This window comes from Lepidochelys kempii, chromosome 6, assembly GCF_965140285.1.
Source record: "Lepidochelys kempii isolate rLepKem1 chromosome 6, rLepKem1.hap1, whole genome shotgun sequence".
Taxonomy (NCBI): Eukaryota; Metazoa; Chordata; order Testudines; family Cheloniidae; genus Lepidochelys; species Lepidochelys kempii.
In genome coordinates this window covers 76,470,227-76,489,677 of record NC_136385.1, presented here as the reverse complement: position 1 = coordinate 76,489,677, position 19,451 = coordinate 76,470,227, and the positions used below count along the sequence as shown (strand labels likewise).

At 38.4% G+C, this 19,451-nt stretch overlaps 1 protein-coding gene across 1 annotated transcript in view; it reads left to right on the top strand.

The window, feature by feature from the left end:
* The window catches only part of RYR3 (ryanodine receptor 3), a 581,512-nt gene that overhangs the window by 81,207 nt on the left and 480,854 nt on the right, over positions 1–19,451 (top strand). The window lies entirely within an intron of this gene.

Below are 19,451 nucleotides of genomic sequence, written 5' to 3'. Positions count from 1 at the left end.
GCTTCACATAGTTTTGATAGGACAATAAAATAGGCCAGATTTGCTTAAAATTGGTATTGGACTAAAATTCATTAATAGTTGAAACCTAGCTTGAGTTTTGAATATATAACAAAGCTGTAAACCAACTGGTATCAATAAATATGCTTTAGGTTAAGTTGTAATTAATCTTATTGTTGTATAATACTTGAATGTGAATATATTCCTCAGTCATGCCCTCTTGATATATTGTATGTATGCTGAAAGGTTACAAATCTCTCTCTGAAAAAGTATTATATATTTTTGTGGAAGCCTACACGAAGGGATATCATCAATAACTTTAATAGATACACAGTAAAGAATGAGTTTGAGGAGAAAATAAATCTACATCTATAATGGATTGAGTGGTACATGAGTTCTACATCATTTATAGGTATGAAATATTGTTATGGTTCAAGGGGTGAACTGTACCTTTGACCTCTGTCTTTCTGTAGGTACCCTTTTCAAGTTACCTGTACCTGTGGAATCTAGAAATTGACCCCACTTTAGACTAGATCACCAGTTCACAGCACCTCCAGTGTACCAATGGCATTACCTCCAGTGTTTGGTGCCTGAAATATTGCTCTGTGGGATCTTGATCAATATGAAATTGCAGTGATTCAGGATTGCATCTTCAAAACAAAAGTGTTATTTTTGGTCCAGAGGGATATAAAAAACAGACAAGGCAAAGGGTTAAAATAACAAAAAAGCCTATGTGTATATCATTTTAGCTACACTTAGCCTTTCCTTGACAGTTTAAGTAGGTCCTACTTGACCCAGCATGTGCCAGCATTGGGGCTGGGTGAGACAGCCTCCATCTCTGAAACTTCTGACTCTTTGACAGTCTGGCCCCCAGTCTGTATTTTTCCTTCCACTATCAGTCTTTTATCCATTTTAAGAATTACCACCTGAAGATCTTCTGAGGTTCCGAACAGGGATTCTTAATCTGGCCACACTGGTTTGTGTTTATCACATGGACTGGAGATAGTCTTTCAACAGTGGATTCACTGTATTGTCCATTTAAGCACCTGGTAATTCAACGAGTAATTCCTGAGTTTCTGGATATCTGAGGAGAGCTCTAGCTGGAATTAATCCTTTGGGTTCCATAGAATCAGCCATACCACAATAACCATCATGTCCACACATCTGTATATATAAGTATGTATGCCTATTCTGCAGCACCCCCTACTGGTCTCAGGTAGCTCAGAAGCATCTCTCCTCTTTCTCTTTTACCCCGGGCTCTTCGATACATGGTGAAGACTGGAGCGATGTCTTGAGGGCTAGTTTATTAACATGTAATAACTTAAACACAATCTCTGTTTCCCATCCTTCAGTGAGTCATAATTCCCACTTGTTGGGGTCTGAGTGCTTTGTTGATTCATATTCAACCTCTGTTGTTTTATTTCTAACCTCCTGCTGGACAAACACAGTTCCTCCTCCCTGGTTCTTTCTTCACTTGTCCATAGGCTGAGGTTTTATATTTGTCTTTCTGGCTACTCCCTGAGCTCTTTTCCCTTTAGAGTTGTGTGGTTTCCCAGGAACCTTTTCTACAGTCTCTCTCTAAATGTTCAGGCTACCCCCTGAAGGCTTACCAGGGTGCTTCTCCTGGGAATCCAGCCCAGCTAGTTCGTCCAGGCTATCTCCAGCAGCAGCCCTCCCTGGCTAGTGTTCCTGACTCCTGCTCTGATTGCTCAACTCTGTTTATATAGTCCATCTTGAATTTCTCCCCCAGCTGGTGTGAATTGTCATAATTAAAACTCCCTAACACCTTTAGCTGGAGTCACTAATTGTCACTGGGTTGCAAAGTTACAGGAAGGCTGAGCCCAGCTAGTCTTAAAGGGCCAGCTGGCCTGCGACTTATGTAAACAGTCATAACATTACTATAGGTATCTCCCATGTTCTTCATATCACTAGAATCTACTAATATACAAAATTAGTACAAAATTAAATGTATTAATTAGTCAAGAGTTAGCAAAGCTCAAAATTAATTTCACACATTAATTTTGCTTCTACAGTATCACCTCAGAAACAGGATTAAGGCAGTCCTTATGAGAAACTGAGTCGCAATCTTGTATGTCTCCAAATATTGTCTATGGTAAAACACAAAATTAATTTTTTTATCTAATACTGATTTGTAACTTTTATATCCCAAAACCTTATTTCAATCATAGGTTTTTAAAACAATTTTTCTTAACTGTTGTGCAGGCTATATTAAAGCCCACTGGAGGGGGATCCTGGGTGGAAATCTCCATGAGAAGTCCCTCACAGAGATCCCACTCAGTGGCATTAGAATACCGGTGGGAGAACAGTCCCCAGAAGAGAATGCATGACCAGGCACCAAACCTGACATATTTCTAGGGACCACAGGAAACACTATGTCCCCCACAGCAGTTCAGGCCCCAGCCTCCTCGTAGCTGATAGGTCCTCTTCTCCCCACCCATTCCCACTATTTGCAATGGCACCTTGGGGATCTTTGCAGGTAAGGTCTGCAAATGCAAAGGTTGATGATGTCTCAACCCTGGCTATACTCCAGTCCGCAGTTACTTTCTGTCCCTGCCTCCGTAAGCAGCCACTCTAAATATGTGGAGGGTACTGCCTTGTCAAGGTCAGGTAGTAGTGGAGGGACTATACTGTGGAGGCAGCTGAATCCCCCTTTCATGTGGAACAGGGTGGTTCTACACCTGGATGATGAGGGAGTGTGATCTAGTCCAACATTAAAAAGAAAAGGAGTACTTGTGTCATCTTAGAGACTAACAAATTTATTTGAGCTTAAGCTTTCGTGAGCTACAGCTCACTTGATGAAGTGAGCTGTAACTCACGAAAGCTTAAGCTCAAATAAATTTGTTAGCCTCTAAGGTGCCACAAGTACTCCTTTTCTTTTTGCGGATACAGACTAACACGGCTGCTACTCTGAGTCCAACATTATTAATTAATGCCACTGTATATATAAACAAACTGACATAATTTTAAAAATCAAATGTGCTTTTTTAGATGTTCTTTACAAATTGCTCAGCTTGAGCAATTGGTCAGTTTCATTTTCAGATTCTCAAGCACTTGCACAGTATTGCAAAGGTTGCATAGGAATGGGTTTTTCATTGATTTTTTTAAAAGATAACTTTAATTTCAAGATTTACATCAATATAAAAAATTGATGAATATGGCCTATGAATTTTCAAGGCAGTAGCATACAATAAAACAAATATAAGCTGGTTGTCAAGTCCTCAAAAATAATGTATTGACTAAAAAGCTAATACTACTAAAGAATTTTATTTCTGCATATGAATTTTACATATAATAACTAATTCTAAACTATATTTTTCTTTTAAGTTGAAGTTGTATTAGATTTATTGACTGAATACAAAGAGCCTGCAAAGTTAAACTGAGCCCCATTAATAGGATGACAAGCAAATATAAACGTATTACTCTCCAGTCCTAGTTCGTTTGATTAAATTTCACATTTTTAAGTGTCTTTTTATGTTCATCACATTATTCATTGAAAAAGCCTACAAAATGAGGCCCCTATTGCTATTTTTCTGAAAATTTTAATATCTAGATCATAAAGTTGTAATACAAACGTTCATATAGAAAACTAAATCAAAGCTGCTTTTACAGTGGTCAAAGTCCAATTAAATGATACCGTGTTATTTAGCAAGACAGCCTACAGAATTAAGTCACTACAGATTATTATTAATAATAATAATAATAACAATAAAATCCTGGTAACATTTCTTTTGGTCTAAAGGTGTCTTTAAAACTTTATTTTTTCAAAACCTTATTTTTAGGGCAAATGGGACCCCATAGTCTCCCTTAAAAATATTATTGTGTGAGGCTTATGTTTTTAGAATGATAAGAACAAATCAACCATAACTGTTGAGAGACAGCATGGTAATGGAAGTGAAGTAACTTTTCTTGCAACAGTAGTGCTAAATTTTATAATTTTATATTATTTTTGGAGCAGAAATTCATAAACTATGACTACTCCCATCCACTGAACTGGAATACACATTGGCTGTCTTGAGTCATCCTTGTCCTATTTCCTCCTTTAGTGTTGCAAATCCGAGGATGTATGGGTCACAGAATTTTGTATATATGATGTTAGCCTAAAGCCAGAAACTGTGAAATTTGGTCTACAACTAAGTCATTTGTCACCTACAGAGAGAGAGAAATGGTATGCCCCACTGAGTGAAGAAATACTCTGACTAGTTAGTTTGATTCTGTTCCTCTCTCTCTTTTCTATATTATTTTAAGGCCATGCAGAGCTGCTGCCTACACAACATTGTTCTTAGACTTCAACATTTGCATCTTTTGCATACAGATTTTATTACAGCTGGTATATTAATTAGGCATGATGAATGAAGGTGGATATTAGCTATGTGTAATCGACTATATCTTCCTTATTCATAGACCAGTTAGCATTCTCATTCTTTGAGAAAACACTCTCTATATGCTTTTATGTGCTTCATATGCTTATTCATTGTCATTTAACATTTACTTAATAGTCTTTAACCTGTCCACAACAAATTTTCAAAAAGACATCAAATACCTGATTCTGACCTCACACAGGATTTATACCAGTTGGTCGTCCATTGGCTTCAGTGGAACCGCTTCTGTTTCCACCAATATATATGAGATAAGAATCAGACTCTAAACCTTTATTTTCCAAGGCAACGCAGTTATACCAGTTTCCCCTGGGCAACGCAGTTGTACCGACCTTACCTCCAGTGTAAATAGCGCTGTGTCAACAGCAGGGCTTCTCCTTTTGACATAGCTATGGCCTCTCAGGGAGGTTGAGTGCGCACACCGATGAAAGAAACTCTCCTGTTGGCTTAGTGGCATCTTCACTGAAGCACTGCAGCGGTGCAAGTGTAGACCTGCCCCAACATTTCAGTGCTAAGGATAGATAGCTTTGGTTAGAGACAAACATATTTATTAACCATCATTATTGGACTGAATGTATACGCCCTTTATTGGAAGTCAAATGTGCCAGACAAAAAGCACAAAGTGTGCCCTGCAGATCTTGAAATCTAAAGTTATGCGTGGAAACAATAAAGTCTGGGGAAGACTGAAGAAGGATTAGTACAACATAGTTGCATCTAACTACATCAGAATTAAATTCTCAACAAATTCCACCTCCCCAAAATTCCTACAGAGGACTAGCACAGGTTAGTCCTATATGGGTGTATTTCACTTAGAATATTGGTCATGAATTTTTTCCTCATTTGGAAATGTGTACCTGTTTTTGTGTATTGTCCCTATGATTATCTTTATTTTTTCCCATCAGTCTACAAAATCTAACCTAAAATTAAAAAACTAGGCAAAGCTGAAAGTGCTGTCTTCCGAAGATGATAGACCCTATGGCATGGTTGTGAATTTTGCATATCTTCTCTAGAACGTTGGACGTTGTGTTGAGTCGGGAATTCCTGCCATTTGTGAGAATTCACTACACTGGTCACTTGGTGGTATTGTATTTATTAAGAATTGCCAAGCACTTATACAAACACTAGAAAAGAAGTGTAGGGGTGAAAGTGACTTAGGGATAGTGGAAGAGATTCACAGGATGGCTTTCATGCTGGCAGAGTATAAGCTCTTTCCCTTCCATCATTGGAGAATAAATAGCCATATAAATGAGAGAGAGAAAGCTGTAGATGTTTTTAGAGCTTAAATGAGAGGTGCATGGGACCATAACTGAATATCAAATAACGAATTTTATCATTGCATCTGTCATACAACCATATGCCCACTAATGGACTGATTCAGTGAAATCACTATGGAGACTCAACTATCTTATTATCTACAGAGGAAGTCTCTCCCCTTAGATTTGGGTTGAATCATACTGGGAGACATGAGCTTGAGAAGTTTCCCTGAAATAAGAGGACTTCATTCACTAAGGCTCTCAAGGTATATCCTCCCGGCCAATGGCAGCTAGCCTCCCAGCCTAGGTTGACAGACTGGGGCTTGCACTACCGTGCTAAAAATAGCTGTGTGGCTATTGCAGTTCAGGTTGGAGTGTGGGCTCTGAAGCCTAGGAAGGAGAATGAGTTTCAGAGCCGAGCTCCAGCCTGAGCTGCAACTTCAGAGCAATGGCTTCACAGCTATTTTTCGAGTGGTAGCACAAGCCTCACAAATCTGTCAGTCTGGGCTGGGAGGCACACAACTGCGCACTGTGTGGATGTACCCTCAAGCTGATGCCTTTCCTCAGCCTTAAATTCACACAATATTTTTAAAGATGATGTTAATGTTTATATGCAAAATGTTGCAAAATATAAATTGGTACAATTTGCATAATATGACATAAATTGGGCTGTGCAAAATTTATCTGTGGTGTTGACAAGATTCTGCCCTCTATACTGAGCAGTTTATAAATTTGTCTGCGGAGTGGTTTTAGGGCTTGCTTGCTTGCACATGAAAATTAATCTGGAATAAGGTGAATTGTGAATTTAAAGTAGATTGACTGTTCCTGATTAACTCCCTGTATGGATGCTCTTGTTCCAGAATAAGAGTACTTTATTCTGAATTATCTTAATCCACTTCCAAAATGGATTGAAATAATCCAGAATACGGCACTCTTATTCCAGAAAAAGAGCATTCACACACTGAGTTAATCAGGAATAGCTATTCCAGAATAACGCCCTTTGTAGACAAGCTCTTACTAAACTCGGTGAAAGTTGTCTTCTGCAGTGCTTCATAATGGGTATTTTACTTCAATCTAAAGCAAACAGTACAAAAAGGGTTGTTTGCATTGTGTTCTGGGGTTTTATTTTTTGATAAGTTTTCCATTTATTTTTGAGATGGTTTTTAAATGAAAGTTGCATAAAGGAGAAATATTTGATTTTGTTTCCTTTTACTGAGAAGATTATGCTGAAGTGATAATCCCATGATGTTTGTTTTGTACAATTAATCAGTCTGAAGTGAATTTGATTGCAGTTTTGTAAGCATCTTGAGTTATTAAAATTTTTGGAGAAAAAATAATTGTGAAATTCAATAGTAGGCTTTTTAAGGATGTTCATTGTAATTCATTGGTTTGTAATGTGGTCAGTCTCAAATGTGAGCACTCAGAGAATATTGTACACAAAATATAGACTTCTAATGACAGTAATTATCATCTGATCTGGGTACAGGTGGTTCATTAACCAAGGCATTCACAACAGGGAAGATTCGCAATATCTTCTTGGCATATACTTAATTTTTTAAAATATATTTATTATTTTTCAACACTATTCATGATTGAGGCTCAAAAATACAGAGACTTCTTTATTACAGTATATATAATATTGCATTAAAAACAATGTTAAAAGAATATCAAGATTGCAAAGTCAAGCACTCACAAGTTAGGAAATGTCAGAATTAAGGTGGCACAGGCACCCCTTTGTGAATATGTATTATCCTTAGAGATGGCTCAAAAATGCTGATTTGTTAAACCTGAAATGTGTCAGGGAAACATCTTGGGTTTGAACATTCATCAAATCACAGGTAGGTTTCTGTTCAAAGCCTGCGTGGTTTCCTGGTGGATTCCTGGGGACCCCAGGGTTTCTAGGTTACATGGCACTGGGACAGTTCTCTGATACAGATGGCCCTGGGGTTAGGGACCCCAGGCCTTACAGGTCTGCAGCTGTGAAGCAACTGCTGTGCAGACTATTCCAGGGCCTCCAGACTCCCCGGCCAGTACTGAAAGCAGCTGACAGCAACTGACATGATTCTTGTCCCTTGCACTACATGTTTTTAGCCTGGTGAAATGGACAAGAGTTATGTCAAATTTCAGTCACCAGTTGCTGGGGTCCTGGGGAGCACATTTCATTTTGGAAATACCATGTGTCAGTGTTTTCTGAATGAAAATTTCACTGAATTTCTGATTAAGGGGAAAAAAATTCTTGAAAATGTTTAGTTTCAGTCCAAATCAGAACAAAACCAACTTTGAAATGTCAAAATTTCCTGCAAACCAGGAATCCTGAGTTTCGGCCAGTTCTAATTATGTTAGCGCATGATGATGTAATTAAAAACTATTTTTTTCCACAGAACCCCATAGATATTTATTGTGATAGGGAACACTTTTTATGTATTTTGAGAATAAATATGATTGTCCTTTGGAATGCTGTTCATTCTATAGAAATATAATTGTGCTCCAGATAATAGTTTCCAGATGTTGATCTTCACAAACATGTTTGAGGGGGTTGACTATGAAGACAAATCCAAAATACATAAAAGGAAATATCTGTGGGGGGGAAGAGGTGTAGAAACTGACAATGGAGGGCTTGGATGGACTACAGCATAAAAGAGCACCTATGTCCTCATCCGCAGTAAGAGTAAAGCAAACCAAAGTGTGGTATAAATCCTTTCGCCCTCATAGTACATAGAGATCGTCCCAAACTTCTCTCTTATACACCTTTCTTGTAAGGTGTCAGGATTGAACCCGAAGTGTTTGTTTAATCATATCTGAAAGTACTGAAAAGTAATTACAGCTTTGCATAAAAACATACAGCATTTGGCTTTCTAGGTTCTTTCTAAAATAAGCCAGAATGAAGATTTAAAGATGGAATAGTGCAAACACTATAAAAACAGAGGTTTACTACAGCAAATAGTGAAACCCAGATATTAAAAACTCAGAGATAGTTTGTTGCTGGGCAAAAATCCACAAAACTATGTTGTTTAATTTAGGTTAAGAATCTTGTTTTTATTTTGTCAACATGTTGTATATTTTAAGTCTAGATAAGTGGACTTTCTTTAAACTCTGTACTATAAATTTTAGTGTAACTAGTAAGGACTGCTGTTATGATCATTTATACTAAATGAAAAGACATTAAAATATCTTTTGCCAATGTGTATTTAGATACCAAAAATTAATACACACAAACACTAGCTGAGCATTGTTTGTTTGTTTTTAATTTATTTTGCATTTTGGAGCTGTTGTCTTTTGCCCTGAAGTTTATATATATGTTGTCTAACAGTATACTGCAAGTGACCTTGCACAAAGAGCTCAAAGTTTTTAAATTATGTTTCCTGTATTTTTATTAGTGACAGTTGGAACCTCCAAGCATTTTTAACTCTCATTTGGTCCTCTGTACAGAGGTTACTCTGCAGTTATTGGGGCAGGTAGCAAATTAAAAGTGTTATACAAGTGCTAAATATTATCAGTGGCCTGTGCAAGATACCTGGGGTGTTGGGGTTTGGCGTATCTATTGGCTTAGTAAGCTTCTGAACCCCCTTGCTCTCTGGGATGCCAACTCAACCCCCACTACCAAATGGATTACTAATGAGGAAATGGGCTGAAATATAGGTAGTTGTTTGCCTCTTCTGTGTTTAAAATTAAACAGAAAATATACACAATAAAATAATAATGAGAAATATGAAATATGCTCTCTTTCTCAGCCCTAACTCTTCAGATCATGAAACATTGCTGTCAAAGAGATTATGTTATTGTATTAGCTAGTATACATAGAAAATATAGAGGGCCACAGTGTCTCTTGCACCAAGACCCACTAAACAAAAGGGGGCTCGTTATTGCTGCTCCAACTTGTATTTAAGGGGGCATTCGAACTTACAACAGCTGGCTATGGCTCCTAAAGGGACACTACTCCAGCTGTGATTTGATGTAGCAGAGCAAAGGTCCATTACACCGCTGATGCTGGGTTGGAAATGGTGGTTGGTATAGAAGTTGGCTCCACCAGCATAACACCAGCTCAGAATTCCTTTCAACCGATCAACTTGGCAGTTACTGAGAGATTCTGGCTCCTCTGTGCCACTCAGGCAGCAAAGAGGCAGGAGCAAGGGCAGAGAAACTGGCCCAGTGCTTGAGCTAGAGCTTCCTCAGTATAAACAAGAGGGAACTGCTGACAAGGTGTTCTCTGCAAGGAATTTTGGTACTTGCTCCCTCCACATTGCTCTGTCAGATCATCAGTTTAACCTTCCAAGTAATTCACAATGTCCATCTTTTTTTCTTTCTTTGTGAACGCTGTTGAGGTGGGTGTGGATTGAGGTGGATATATATGTGGGCAGTTCTTTGTCAGTTTTATGTTGTAATTATAACTGGTGGAAGAGGTACCCAAGACCACTGGATGGGCACCATAGATATCCTTAGAACATTTAATTAAAAATAAATACATCTGAAACAATGTTCTGCCTCTAAATTCTGAGCCCTTTTAATATCTTTGAATTTCATTGGGGGCATAAAAGCAGTGAAACTAGTTGCTTATTATGCGGTTATGTTACCTAAGTGTAACTATATATGTGTGAAATATATGACAATAATCTCTTCTGAGTTTTGCCCAAATAGATAATGCACTGCTAACTTGACATTTTCCTTCTTTGTTCCTATATCTGAGAGAAATGTCTGACATTCTTGTAGAAAAATGACACAAGTCAACATTTATTTTCTTATTTTTGTGAAAGAATTTAGTGATGAGAAAGTAATTTAGAGTGAAGAAAGGAAAGTAATCTCAGGTGTTCCGTTGTTAGGACCATCTGTTCTGATTTGTCTCCTAGTATATATTGTTACTTAGATTGCAGCATTATTTCTCTTTTAGTGAATAGATTGAAACAACAATTACTTGCAGCTGTATGAGAAAATGGGGACTTTCTAAATGCTGTGCTTTATATAGAAAGATGGTATGTTGGTGCTTAATTCTGAGCTGACTTAATTATTTGAAGTGGAAAAGTATAAAAAAATCATGGAGGGTGTCTAAACTTTCTGTGGGCACAAATATTTCATTACTAGATTTTTTTTTTTTATCTTTGGCTGAAATAACTAAATACATCCAGTAGGATTCCATTTATGTAAATTGAATGAGGGATGTGAAATTTCTTCAGACCTGAGAGACGGCTTGCTTGTAATTGAAAAAGTTGCCTGGAAAACCACACCTACCTGAATATAGATTAGAAGGTTTCTACTCTAATGAAATGAACATTCTTCATGACTGGAGACAGATGAGGATGAGTAGGCTGTGGTCACCAGAGAGAAGAGGACCAGGAGGAATTTCACACAGCTAGAAGATTCCAGTTGATACCAGGTGCTGAACCTGGAAACAGTGGAAGATACCTTTCCAGATCTAGCTGGTTCAAGGGTATGGTGACATGTGCAGGACATACCTGTGGATGGCAGCTAGGCCCAACCTGTAAGAAAACAAGCTTGCCCACAAAGAGTTCTCTAGTAATCCAAGGAAGACCAACTATCCTTGTTGGGAATTCAATACTCAGAAGAATCAAAAGAACATTCTGCAAGGACAAGCAGACAACAGGACAGGGTTCTGTCTTGCCTGAGTGAAGATAAGAGATGTCACTCTAAGATTGAATAGGCTTCCGAAGTCAATGGGCAGGGATTGATGATAGTTCTACTAATAACGAATAATACTGCATAGCTGGTTGTCTTGCAGAGAATAGATTACTTCAGGGAGCTCAGAAGCATGAGATCCTTCCTGTCCTACAAGCAAAGGAAGACAGAAGGCACAAGATTCTGGAAGTGGACCACTGACTAGGTAAGTGGTTTAGGGTGGAGGGTTTTGGTTTTGTGAAACTTTGGTCCACCTTCTGTAAGGAGAGGAGGCTGTATAATTTGGATGGCTTCCACATCAGTAGAAGGGGAACCAATCTCCTCAGGGACAGATTGACTGAGGTAGTTAAGAGTGAATTAAACTTGATAACAAAAGAGAAAATAAAAAGAGGAATGATATGAGAACTCATTTAGCACAGGTTGGAATCATTTGTTCCACAGCAAAGATCACAGACTGCTTTAGCTCACAGAGTGACTGATAGCAATACTAGGCTGTCATCCTCTACATGGACCAGCCACTAGAGGGGGATGAGACAAACACTTTGCTAGTTGTTTTCACAGATATTTGCTGACAGCAGAGGAATGGTGAAACTTGGGAATCTTGGGTTGCATTCTGGGCTCCTACAGGGAGTGTTCTTTAGTGGATGCAGACCCTTCTGTCTCTGTTCCCCAGAAGTTCAACCTCTTTTCCCCTTGTCTCTACTCATCAATCTCCTCATCCTAACCCCCACCCCCATCACCCATTTCCCAGCTCCTCACCCAATTTTAACCTCTTTGCCCAACCAGGTTCAATCTACTCCTCTGGGGTCTTCATTCAAGTCCTAGTTTTCCCTCCACCCCCAATTCTGGTTCCCTCCTCGCTCCCTTGCCCAGTCTCCTTGCTATTATAGGACATATTTTCAAAGAGTTGCATAGCAGTTTTAGATATGACTCCCATAACACTTAGTGTGAGTATGCAAACAAAATTTGACATTGTCCTTTGAAAAAACCGCTTATTTTTATTACAGTTTTATAGCTAAGATCCTTTATTTCTCAACAAGCATCTACAATGGCAGTTCAGTGATTTTTGGGTTTGTTCATCCTTATTTTTGAGAAAAAGTATTGAATACATGGGTTTGGGTTGGGGCACATTGCATGTTGCAACCTGAAGTATCCAAGTAAATGTAGTGGTGTCTATCTTTCCCAACTAGTTCAAGCTAAACATGTAAAACTGGTTGCATTATTAAATACAGCCTCTATACAGATTCAAATGTATTATATATACCTTTGCACTGTGCTTCTCAGTTCTGGGCTGTATGTACTGTACCACAAGAGAATGCCAAACCCTCAGAGGGAGTATCCACAGCAACATAAATCAAGAACATCATGTAGCAGTTTCATTTAGATCCTGAGTGTGCTGGAAAACTGATGAATTGAGCAGAAGCCATAATAGCTGCTGAACATGCGTGTATTGATTCAGTAGATCACTGACTCACTGCTCAGCAACTCAGTCATCGTTCTGTTAAAATTGATTTTTGTACATATTTTTGCCTGCCACTGCACACAGCGATCTCACTGGTGGAAAGATAACTATATATGAAAGAATAAATTATTTCTGAAAGGATATTAATGCAAGATTTCCTGTACTACTTTTAGTGTTTATATTATTTAGGAATGGATGACAGCCACTGGTGCTGTATCTTGGAGGCGGAGAGACAGGGGGCCATGGCCCTCCCACTTTTTAGCAAAAGAAACATAAGCACAGAAATAATGTCTCCTGCAGATTTCCCCCCACCCACCCCCCACCCCAGAATAATAGATTCTGCCAGGGAGGTGCTGCAAATTACACTTTTGCCTACCAGGCGCTGCTGTGGCACCAGAAGAGATGACACCTGGCTCGCGGTCAGAGCAGCCATCCACAAAGAGGAAGGGGACCCTTTGGCATTGGACCCCTCCCCCATTTCTACAAAGGTTCTGGCGCCCTTGCTGACAGCAACTCTAACTCCATGTTGAAGTGTTTTTTGTGTCGCTGTTTCCTTTGTTGTTGTGTGTGTTTTAGTATAAATAGAGAATTATTACTCCAGGGAGCACATGAACAGAACCTAAATGAGTTTGATTTTTTTTTATTAAGTAGATATTGTCAAATAGGAATGTTTAAATTGTTACTCAGGGAACAGATTAGAGAATTCAGTATTTAAATACAAAAAAAAATTCTTCCATCTAAAGAGGAAATCAAGCTGAATTTTTGCTTCTTATAGTGACAGAAGAGAAAAAGAGAATTTCCTGTAAGGAGACTTTTTAGATCTGGTGCACTAATATTTTCTTCAAAAGCAGGGGATCTTAAGCTGAAAAGTGCAACCACCATGTCCATCTCATGTTCCTAAAGAGGAAACTAGTCATGACAGGGCCCCAGGATGTCTTTAAGGAGGTTGCATTATTAAAAAGGTTGAGAACCACTGCTCCAAATCATCTTTATTAGCATCACAAATAACCTGGACAGTGTGGCGCACAGTTGGAGTTTACCCACATATAAAGTGGACCGTACTGATGGGAACTGTACATTCAGATTTAGCTCTATGAGAATGTGATCTTTTACTGAAGAAGAGAGAAATTGCAATGGCAATTTGCTTCCTGGTGCTATAACCAATGTTCCCTCTAATTTCTCCCTCGCATGTGGGGAAATAATTTTGTTATGTGCACCAGTATGGAGGTGATGTGTCATATTGGTGCATATATCAAAATTCACATGATGGGTGGAGCCGAGGGGTTCAGAGTGTGGGAGGGGGCTCAGGGCTGGGGCAAAGGGTTGGGGTGCGGGCTCTGGCTGGGGGTGCGGGCTCTGGGGTGGGACTAGGGATGAGCAATTTGGGCTGTGACGGGGCAAGAGGACTCCCCACAGCTCTCTCTCCCCGCAACAGCACCTGGGCTGCGGGAGGTGGCGCACCTCTCTCACGGCTGCAGCAGGGCCAGGCCGGGGCTGGGTTGGGGCCAGGGGAGAGGCGCCTTTCCCATGGCAGCTCCGGGCCAGACCGGGCTTGGTTGGGGAAGGGGGAGGGTGCGCATATCTCCCGGCCACGGCACGTCTGTGGCTAGGCTGGGTTGGATCCAGGGCTGAGGGAAAGGGATCTCTGCCAGACGCAGCCCTGAGCTCCTCTGCAGTGCTTAATAGACTGCTGCGCAGCCACGCAATGTAGAGGGAACTTAGGCTATAACCCCATCCTGGACAAGTCATGCTCACCTCAGATAGAGATCTGAGTAACAAAGTCTATTTTACACTTTAGCAACGTTTGTATAGCTTGTCATGCCAGTCAAATATTGAAGGAAATTAAAGTGGAATGAAGACTGTGTATGCTGGGCTGGACAAGAAGATGCATTAAAAACTAAGGGGCAGAAGCAAAGGGGAACTGAGCCCCTGGAAGTAAACAATTAGTGGACAGCCAGATGTGATGTGTGAGGAATAGACTTAGGGAAGAGAGGGAGAGTCGTCATTGCTTGTGGCTGGGACCAACTTTGACATCTTGTCCTAGGCCCAATAAATCCTGGCTCAGGCTTTGGATAATTGTGTTTTATATTGACTTCTGTTGTCTCCTGGCCAAATAACCAATTCATGCCCTTATCTATGGTGACTTTAGTTGGATAACTATAACCACACACAAAAATAAAGTAGGACAATCAAGTTGGCACAGGGAGTCCTTGTTTACAAGTTTACAGTGCAGCACTTTTCATTCTTTTGTTCAGTCTGTAATTTGAGCTGTACATAAAATTTGACTGACATGTCTTTTGGAGTTCTGTCCATCCAGAATGTTCCAGGCCATAAAGGTGTAGTAACCACACACACAGTTGTTTTACTTCTTAAAGCTCTATATACCTCAGCTTCATCATAGTAAAAAGTCTTCTCTCATCCATAGTAAAATCCATTCATTGTCAAGTTCTGTGGTATAAGTGAAAAAGAGTACAGTGAAAAATGTAAAAATAATTCATGGTGTCAATATTTAATGTATCATTGGTGACATTATCAATTGGTTAGTCTCTAAGGTGCCACAAGTACTCCTTTTCTTATTATCAATATCTACGCTTAGAAGTTTGAGGTTGCTAAATTACATTGTTAACTACAGGAACCCAATGAGACAGTATAAAACCTGTGAAATTTTCCCAAAATAGGTCAGTATTACTTTCACTTTTTCACTTTGTTGAACAGAGTCACTTAACTTTCACAAACTAAATTTTGCTACCTTTTCTTTTCTTTTCTTTTCTTTTCTTTTCTTTTCTTTTCTTTTCTTTTCTTTTAAAGGAAGGAGTGAGGGTTTGGGAAGGTAATACTTAATTTTTCCTAATATCAGTGGGAGTAAATGCCTACTTTAACTGCATCACACAATCTTAACTATGGAGTTGTTGTAATTAATGCCTCTGCTATGCATAAGTATTGTATACTATTAATATGGTATGTGTAATATATTGATATAATCCATATACAAACTAAATATACACAGCAAGTTGAATGTTTAAAAAAAATAAAATAAATATAATTCTGACTCTATTTTATCAATAAGTTAAAATTGTCCAGCGATAAACATAGTTCGTGTCAAACTTCAATTTTATTCTAATCCTGGGTATTGGACATTTTAGTCTCTGTTAGCTTGATTTTGAGTCTCTCAAGGGCACATATGTTGGAGTACTGATATAGGAGTATTGTGAAGAAAAATGTTGAAAATATCTTTGTATTTTCATTTTATATCTCTCTCTTTTTCTTTCTCAAACTTTTGGTAGAGATATATGTCCGCCTCTGTTTATTGATCTGACACTCTTTGACTATTGAATAGTGGACTATTAAGCTGGATTGCTTTTTAATTTTTTAACTGAAGAAAGCAGCAACCATCTCTGTACTGAAGAATTTGAAGGATATATGAAAGAATACATTATGGAGGAAATTATAGGAGAGGGTTGTGGCAAAAAGAAAGGTTAATATGGTCTTTAAAATGCTGCCTGTCTCCCAATGGGCAATACACTATGTTCTATAGAAAAAAAACAACCTTGGAAATGAAAATTGCTGAACATGCATTCTGTATCACTTAGCAAGCTGTGTGGCTGGTGATATACAAAACTAACTATAGGACTGTCATCAACTGCCAAATGGTCTGTCTTAAATATAGTAGCCAGCCATGTAGTTTAGTTAGAGATTATCTGAAAAGAATAGTAACAAGGCGGAGAGTAGCCATCTGGTAAAAAGATAAAAGCATGCTCTGCTTTTGTATTTCCAATGTAATGGTGACTTCCTCTTATTTCCAAGGTCAAAAACCTTTTGTCCCTCCCAGATTAAATTCTCTTACTTTTTTGTAGTGTCATTATCTGTGGTACTACTAAGTAATACAGCATTTTACCTGCATACAGTACTTGGAAAGAAGAAGCAATGTTGCCTTTTGATGATATCTGTGCAAGTGACCTGTTGCATAACATCTCCACATGCTGAAGTATCTGGCATGACCAGAATAATTTACACCAGTATAACACTGTAGCTAGGTGGAAACACCCTATTTCTCTTATTTTATCCTTTTTTTTCTTCTGTAGGCATTTATTATGTGGTATATTTTGATGGACTGTGAAATACCTGATAGCTAAAATATGTTACATTATTTGCCAGTAGCAGGTGTATCCTAAAAGGGTTGAAAACCACAACTAATCTATCTTGGCATGCTTATATCATCTTTCATCTAAGTTATGAAGTGAGTAATGGTTTGCAGAACTTGGTGGTTATTTATAAAGTGTTCTTTTCGGAATGTGATGTACAATAATTCCTAAAATGTTTAAAAAACTAAAACATAACAGGATAATTAGATAGTAAAATTGCCCACGTAGAGCTAAATTTGAAGAAAATAAAACTCGTTTTCCTCCTTTTCTGGTATATTGTTTACCTTGGAGATTTGTGCTGTGAGGAGTGAATCTATGTGGGCCCTGTGTTTTGAAGGTTTAAAAGCTTCCTTTTAGATATAAAATGTCTCTTTGATCATTGGTAATGCTCAAAGATTTTTAAATTAAATGAAGCATTAAAATGTCTTCAAATTGTGCAGCTAGGGAATCCAAGATGGTGGCTGTAGTGTACTGGTAAATAAGGCAAAATAATTTCTTTTAGTTCTTTTTTAAACAAATACAAGCAATAATCTATTCCAGAATATGTGTGATACCATAACCAGGGAATTTCTAATGCAGTGGAAGAACTCCAGTATTGGCTAAGAACCTTGTTTGATGTATACCATCCACAGTTTAGATAACAGTTACCCTTTTTCACTGCCTCACAAGTTGATTTATAGCTGTAGTTTGGTGGAGCAACAATGATATCCCCAAAATAGTTTGAGTGTATAATGGTGAATATCTCCAGTCCCTCCTCCTTAAAGCTACTACTTTATTTTCCTTTACAAAGATGTCATTTGTAGTATAAATTGATTATGTATTTTAGCTACTTATTTGGCCCTCATTAGCATAATATCTCATTATCTTTAATGTAGTTAAACTCAAAACACCCCTGTGAGGAAGGAAAGTGCTATTATTCCCATTTTACATATAGGAAACTGAGGCACAGAGACACTGTGATTTGGCTAGGGTCACATAGACAGCCCAGGTGTCTCAGGGTCCAGGTTAGAATCGTTCTAATTCTCTGTTGTACATAGCTGCCTGTGGGGTTTGCTACTTGCTACCAGATAGAGGAATGATGTTTACTATCTTTTTGGAGTTATTAAATATGCAATTGTTAGATTAAATGTGGGGGGGGAGGGGTTCCTTCTTGACACATGCCTTGATTGAAGCATATCAACAGCAATAGTCCAGGAAACCATAACATTTGATTAAAAGTGCCCATTGTGATTACATACCTTCAAGTGGAAGTAAATACAGTTTTATTTTGGAACTGTGATTACTTTGGACCAGTCTTACATTCACGGGTGACATTTCTCTTGCAGTCATTGGTTTAAGCAAGGACTGTAGATTGGGCCCCAAATTTAGCTAATGACTTGTGTATGGCAGAGAAGGCAACAGTGTACATTAGTAAAGGCAAACTCAGTTACATCCAGTATTTCCTGTTGACACCAAAGAAATGCTTTAGGAAGTTTTAACTTCATGTGCCCTTTATTTACCAAGATTGTGAACAAGCAATTTTCATTTTTTTCCCTTTCTACTCACTCTGCATCCTGAGCTGCTAGAGAAGAAGTCTTTGTAGTCAATCTTAGCCAACCATTGCAATAGATATTGTCTATCCTAAGTATAGGAGAAATTGTGTAATCAAAGGGATTGATAACTGTTGGGAAAAGCTGGATTTTTAAAAAATTGTTATCATAGAACATACTGTGAAAATATCCTGGAGAAAAAAATCTTGGCACTCTCTTGGCTGTTGCTCCAATACTGTGATCCTGCAATGTTGGTATTTCCACAGGAGTATATGGAAAATTAGTCTGGAAAAATCACCTGAACCTAGTGTAGTGGGCTTCCATCCAACATACCCACACAGTCGACAGACCTGAAAAATTTAAGTATGATCTCAGACTTGCCTCCTCCTCTAGTGAACTTGGGCCAAAGTTGTCTCTTAAACTCAAAGATGTTGGCAAAGGACTCAGATTCTTTTCTTGTTAACTCAGAGAAGTAAGCTTTAGCTTGGATGCAGTTATCCCAGTCCACATAACTTACAATCAGGACAAATTCAAAGTTGTTCATTTTACTTACTGCTAGACAGAAACCTGCTTTCCTTTCTCTTCTATTTCACTCTGTTCACTTAAACTGTTAGCAAAACACTCTTTATGTCCTATTCCAAATACAAATTTTTATAGATGAGGAAATTAAAATGACAAAAATAAACTTCCAAAACAATTCAGCACCATATAAACATGATGTATTCCAATTTTTGCCTAACCTGGTCCCTGATTAAAAAGTAGTTATATGATTAAAGCCCTCACGTTCTAATGGCACATGTGAAAATATGGATACATGACTGTCTTTAAATAGATGGACAAGGTGAGTGAGGTAATACCTAAAGAAGAACTCTGTAAAGCTTGAAAGCTTGTCTTTTTCACCAACAGAAGTTGGTTCAATCAAAGATATTATCTCACTCACCATGTCTCTCTCATATCCTGGGACTCTCACAGATACAATACCGCTGCAAACTTTAAACAGATGCAAAATCCCAGACTTGTAATAATGTAGCTCATATGTCATT